The following is a 5,890-nucleotide window of genomic DNA, read 5'->3' as shown; positions in this document are numbered from 1 at the left end:
TATATGTGACTCGATTTGGAGTTGTCTATCAAAAGTTAGAGCATTTTTAGTGGACTGCACTTAAAACAACACTCGGAACAGTTCTAGGACCAGAACACAGGAACTTTGACTTGTATCTTGGCCTCTAGAAGATATTTTTAGCTCAAACTTGAGATTTGGAATGTCCTCAGGTATGTCTACAAGATCATCAACTCAGATACCCCAACTATGCTAAGGTACATGGATTGGGATCCATGTTTCTGTTTCGAATTTTTTCCTCCAAAATTTGACTGTGTGTAGACTAGGTCATATGCATGTTATATACCAATTTCCATGAAATTCTAAGGTTGAGGTACATGGATCGCGATCCATTTTCAAACACATCTGGACTTAATCTCTTGGCAGCTTGTTACACTCTATGTCCACAACCTAAATCTCAAATCTTTTTGGATTTGGACTTGGTTTGAGAGGTCAAATAGCCAATACTAGGTATGTACTGTGGTTTTTAGTCTGTCACCTGTTTTGCTCCCTTTTGGCCCAAATGTGCTCAATTTTTTTCAAAACTGGACTTGGGGATATGTTTCTTTATGTGTGTTCTATTGATTTGAAAAATTTCAAGTCAAGCTGTCATTATGGGTAAAGGGATCGCGATTAGAATCAGCATTAGAATCAGCATGATTAGGAGGTCCTATGGTATCAAAATTTTTATAAATGGACCTCTGAATTGAAAGTTAGATCAATTCATTTGCACAGAGTACTTGGTAGTTCAGGGCTTTTGGTTTGGTTTTTGATATTTTAAAATTTAGTTTTGAGAAGACCACTAGATTCCTTGTGATGTCCTCTAGCTATGGTACCAAATATGGTATCAGTCTATGACAAAGGAACATGGATCGCGATCCATGTACCTATGTGTCAGATTGCACTGAAACTTGGCACACAGCTTCCCCTTGGTCTCCTGATGCTAGCTATGTGGTTTTTGTGTGATTTGGATTTGTTTAGGTCAAGCAAAAGTCAATCCCTAAGTCTGTTTTAGGGTCTTCCTATTTAAACAATTTTTGGCTCTTTTCACCCACTTTTTGAACTTTTTTGACAAAATTTCTTTGGGGACATTTGCTCACAATGGTCTCCCTACAGGCTGGAAAAGTTTCTATCCAAAAATTTCTCAAGGGTACATGGATCGCAATCCATGTTCCACCTCTTTTGGATCTGAATTTTTGGTGTGCTGATAGCTTATGATGTTTGTAGCTTGCTCCACAAATCTTTTTGAATTTAAATCAGTTTTGCCCAACCAAAACTGACTTCTACATTCTGCTGTGACAATTTTGACAATGAACTGTTTTTGGCTCTTTTGACCACTTTTTACAACTTTTTTGCATATGGTTCTTTTGAGAAAAGTGTTTGTCTATGTCTCAGCTACCTACTGATCAAATCTTAGCCAAAAAAAATTCAAAATTTTTTCTTGAGGTACATGGATCGCGGTCCATATTTGGAAGCCAAATTGACTTTTCTTGGTACCATCAGGATCAACATGTTTACTAGATGCTATGGTATCAAAAGTTTTGGATTTGGACTAGTTTTTGTCATTCAAAAGCAAGTCTTTCTGTCTGTCCTGCGGTTTTGACTAGTTTCTATATTTGACTATTTTGACCAACTTTTTTCACTTTTTTGACATGGTGCTTTTTTGGAAAGTTGTTCCACTAGTTATCAGGGACGTACTTGTCAAATATCAGCCCCAAATGTTTAAAGGTACATGGATCACGATCCATGTTTGGCAGCATTTTTTCATGAATTTTGTTTTGCTGGTTCCCTATCCCTTGTAGAAGCCAAATCTCACCCCTTTTTGAATTTGGATCCCAAAAAGTTGAGAAATCCCAAATTTTGTGTCTGCAATGCCTGTTTTGCTGTTTTTACCCTAATAGTTAATTCTGATATGATTTTTGAGTTTATCTTTCAAGCAAACTTCAACAGAGCAGTTTTCTAATGATGTACACTATAACTGGCCACTTTTCACCCAAAATGGTTTTTTGGGGTACATGGATCGCAATCCATGTTCCTCCACAAAATCTGGCCAAATTTTTTAGATTGCTTCTAGAGAGTCTGTTGATGCCCTTGATCCACAATTTTTTGAATTTGGATCACGTTTGAGGTCTCTACCATCCATCAAATTTTTGAAATTTCAGAGTTATGGTCTTTTCGACCAAAATATGGTTTTCACCCTTTTTTCCCTTAATCTTTTAGCCCAAATTTGATGGTTGTAGTTTCTAGTTACCGTACTCCTAAGTACTGAAATGAAACATGAAACAAAAACAAACAGAATGGTACAAAATAAAGTCAAAACGGAATACGGAACAACACTCTGAAAGCATAGAGAAAATCAAAGACTGAAAACCCTCTTTACTTCTCAAGAATAGATCTAGCAAGTCCTTGACTTCGAGACTCTATCAAGCACTAAACCTTGTGTCTAGCTACTTCATTGCTAAGGTGTAAATGAACTGGAGACAAATCTTCAAAAAAGAACGCTCTAAATATGCACTAGGTCACTCACCATCTAAGGATCATATCCCCGGCAATGGTGCCAATGTTAGCAGGTCCCCGAGACGAACGTCTGCAACATAGCTTTTTGGTACTGACATAATGTCAATACTCAGGGAAGAGACTTGGATGGGCCACGGAGACTCTATGCAATCATCAATCTCACGAAGTGAACCTTAACAAGCAAACACACTAATTCGACAAGCAAACCAACACTCAATGATCAGGAAAATCTACCTATGTCCTTTCTCACAACTCTAGGTCATCACGCCATTTCGGCACTCGAACGGACTCGAAATGCAACGAAACTTTAGGAGGAGGTCTAGGACACCTAGGGGCACTATCCTAGCAAGTCTGGTCGCAATCCAACAAGGTACCAAAATCAAGATCCATCATGAAAAAGGTCTTGAAAATTGCAATAGAACATGCCAGAAACGTTGTCCTATGGTTTAAGAACACTCTTCTATGGTCAAAATGACTAAAAACAGCAATTTAAGCACTCAAATATGCAATTAAGGCTCACTAACACGTAGTCGCGAACCACAACAAAACTGACAATGCTTACAATTAGTTTAAAGAGCAAAGAGAGAGAAACACAATGCAAGTTTCGGAATTGAAAATTGATTACCCATTCATTAATTGCGATGATTACAAGTTGAAGTAGCTCGTAGCTTGAGCGTACGTTTTCAGAGCTCCCTTCTTCCTCTAAAGATAAGCCTCCTTTCACATTAAGGTTATTGACATTTATACCTAGGGCATTCTAAATGGCTAGTGGCCGGTTCACATGTACTTTTACAATTGTCATGACATAATTACAACTCAGGGAATTGACTGCTACTCTGGAATTAAGATTTACACAGAGTATCACTACACTAACTCGACAAACTACAAATGTAGTGTCCGGCTATGTGTCCGACCAGTTGGACGCCCGTTCGATTTGTCCTCAACAGATGACGACGCCTCTCAAACGCCAAGTAGAATTTATCACTCTACTTTGGGAGAATGAAATGGACTAAAGAGCAGACATGCTTGCGGCAGCTATGTCTCCCAAGCACCAAATGGATTAGGAAAGATATCATAGAGTAAAAAGAGATCCTCTACCCGCTAAGTAAGATTCACTAAGGACTAAGGCATTATCTCTTCTACCTCATAGTCGTGGATGACTATGATTTCAAGAGAGAGGCAATTTCATAAAATCTAATATCTAACCAACCCAAACGATTTTCTCATATTAAATTGATCATTTAATGTGGGAGAATAAACAGGAACAAGGGTTAAGAAATAGACATGTGCTTATAGATCTATCTCAACACGGGGCTAATGGTAAAGAGGCCCAAATGAGAGATGGTCTATCAAAGAGCAAGGCTAACCAATGGAGCATAAGACCTTAGGGTTAGCTTCATTGAAGACCTCCAATAGTTAGTGTAAAAGTCCTTTGACATTATGTAAGCTAGGGCTGAGCTTGAGGTGGGAACCCGACCCAAGCTTAAGGTGCTTGAGGTGCTTGAGATACTTGAGGTTCTTGATGATTGAGATGCTTGAGGTGCTTGACATGCTTGTGCTTAAGGGCCAAGCTTGTAGTGGAAACTGGGCCTAAGCTTGAGGGGCTTGAGGTGTCAAAAGTCAAAGATCCAATCCCTACAAGGAGGGGGCGAGCCCTACATGAGGGGGGATGAGAGAGAACACCTACACACTCACACAAGGCATATTTGGTACAAAGAAAGCATAAGGGACACTTGTCAAGTTCCTCCTCATGTTGCCCTCATGGTGTGCCTGAAGCCTATTGGTTGGCCACCCAAGGGGTCCAATGATAATTTAGGAGATTTAATTAATTGTCTTTGCATTTATCAAGTCCTCTCTCTCAAACGGGAAAGGGGGACATTTGTCCCAAGGCTACTCTTGTTGCCTGTAATGCCTCCTGCTTGTGATTGGCTAGGCCGGGAGGGGTCCAACGTGCTTCAAGCATGAGTTACAAGGGGGGGTAGACCAAAGCAAGCTAGGGGGTTGCTTAGGGGGTATATTCTCCCACACACTCTCATTATGGATTGTGCAAAGTGCAAGAGCTCCCTCTCCTTCTCCAAGCAAGTAGAGGTTGAGAGCCTACATAAACACTCTTGGCTATGGAGTGCAAATCCAACCAAGAGCCATGCTTTAATGCTTAAGCTTGCCATCTTCTCCATCTTCATTATTATGCTATTATGTATGCTAGCAAGAAGAGTTATGATAAGTGAGGAACTAATTCTTTCTCCTATGAAATGTTTCTTCTTCCTCTTCCCTACCTTCATTCCCTGCTAGCTCTCTCCACCTTCGAAGGTGTTTGAGGTCTTGGGACTGTGGCTTGGCATAGTTAAAGCTTTCTTCAAAGTTTATGTTTTGCTTGTGATGCATGAAGCTTTCCATCTTCATTGCATCACCTAGGTCACAAGGAACACAAAGATTGTATTGTAACGAGTCTCTCTTAATGGGAGAAATCATAATACAAATGCCTATTGGAGGGGGGACCGGCTCCACATAAATTTGGTCCTCAACTGTTGTCATGTTCTCTAAAATTCTCTCTCTTGCAAAAGTATTGTTCATGCCAAGTTAACTAATTGCTATGTTTATGTTGTTATCTTCAACTATGTTCACCCGCTATGCTCACAAAGTAATTTCTTAAAAGTATTCTCATTAATTTTCGCTACTCTCAAGTTAATAGGACAATTCCATTACAGGTCCCATGTTGAGATAGATCTGTAAGCACATGTCTATATTCTAACCCTTGTTCCCGTTTATTCTCTGACATTAAATGATCGGTTTAATATGAGAAAATAATTTAGGTAGGTTAGATATTAGATTTTATAACATGTATTGTGCAATTGATTATTTTTCTAATCATCATAAATGCTTTACTAATTAAGCCTCCATAGAAATAACACAAGGGGGAGCATAATTTTGGGCATTGCAAGCGAAATTGAACCTGTGGATTTGGTGCCATCAAGAACTTTCTTAATTTCTTGGGTTTACATTGGTTTGCATTTATGACATCAAGCCCATTCCTATATATTTCAAAATAGTGCACCGGTGAAGTCTTTAGGACATCGGGCTCCTAAGGGTGATTACTTGGGTTCAAGTCGCGGAGGGTTGAGGGGTAGGTGTTGAAGGAAAGTGATTTGGTGGCCTTAAGTTAGGTGTATGTGAAGCCGATTAAAGCAACCAAGAATCAATTGAAAGCAACAAGCCGAAGTTATAGCAAGCCGTGGAATCAAAGCAATGTATGGAGAGGCATGCCAAAGGAGATTACAAAAGAAGATGAACCCTTCATTCATTTGGGTTGGCAATACCATAGCTTCTAGTCATCAAATGTAGCATACTTTGGACTCTAAGATACAGATCACTTGTT

The sequence above is a fragment of the Adiantum capillus-veneris genome, chromosome 3 (assembly GCF_014529385.1).
Source record: "Adiantum capillus-veneris isolate H3 chromosome 3, ASM1452938v2, whole genome shotgun sequence".
Lineage (NCBI taxonomy): Eukaryota > Viridiplantae > Streptophyta > Polypodiopsida > Polypodiales > Pteridaceae > Adiantum > Adiantum capillus-veneris.
The sequence above is the reverse complement of the archived record's forward strand: the minus strand, read 5'-3'. Positions refer to the sequence as shown.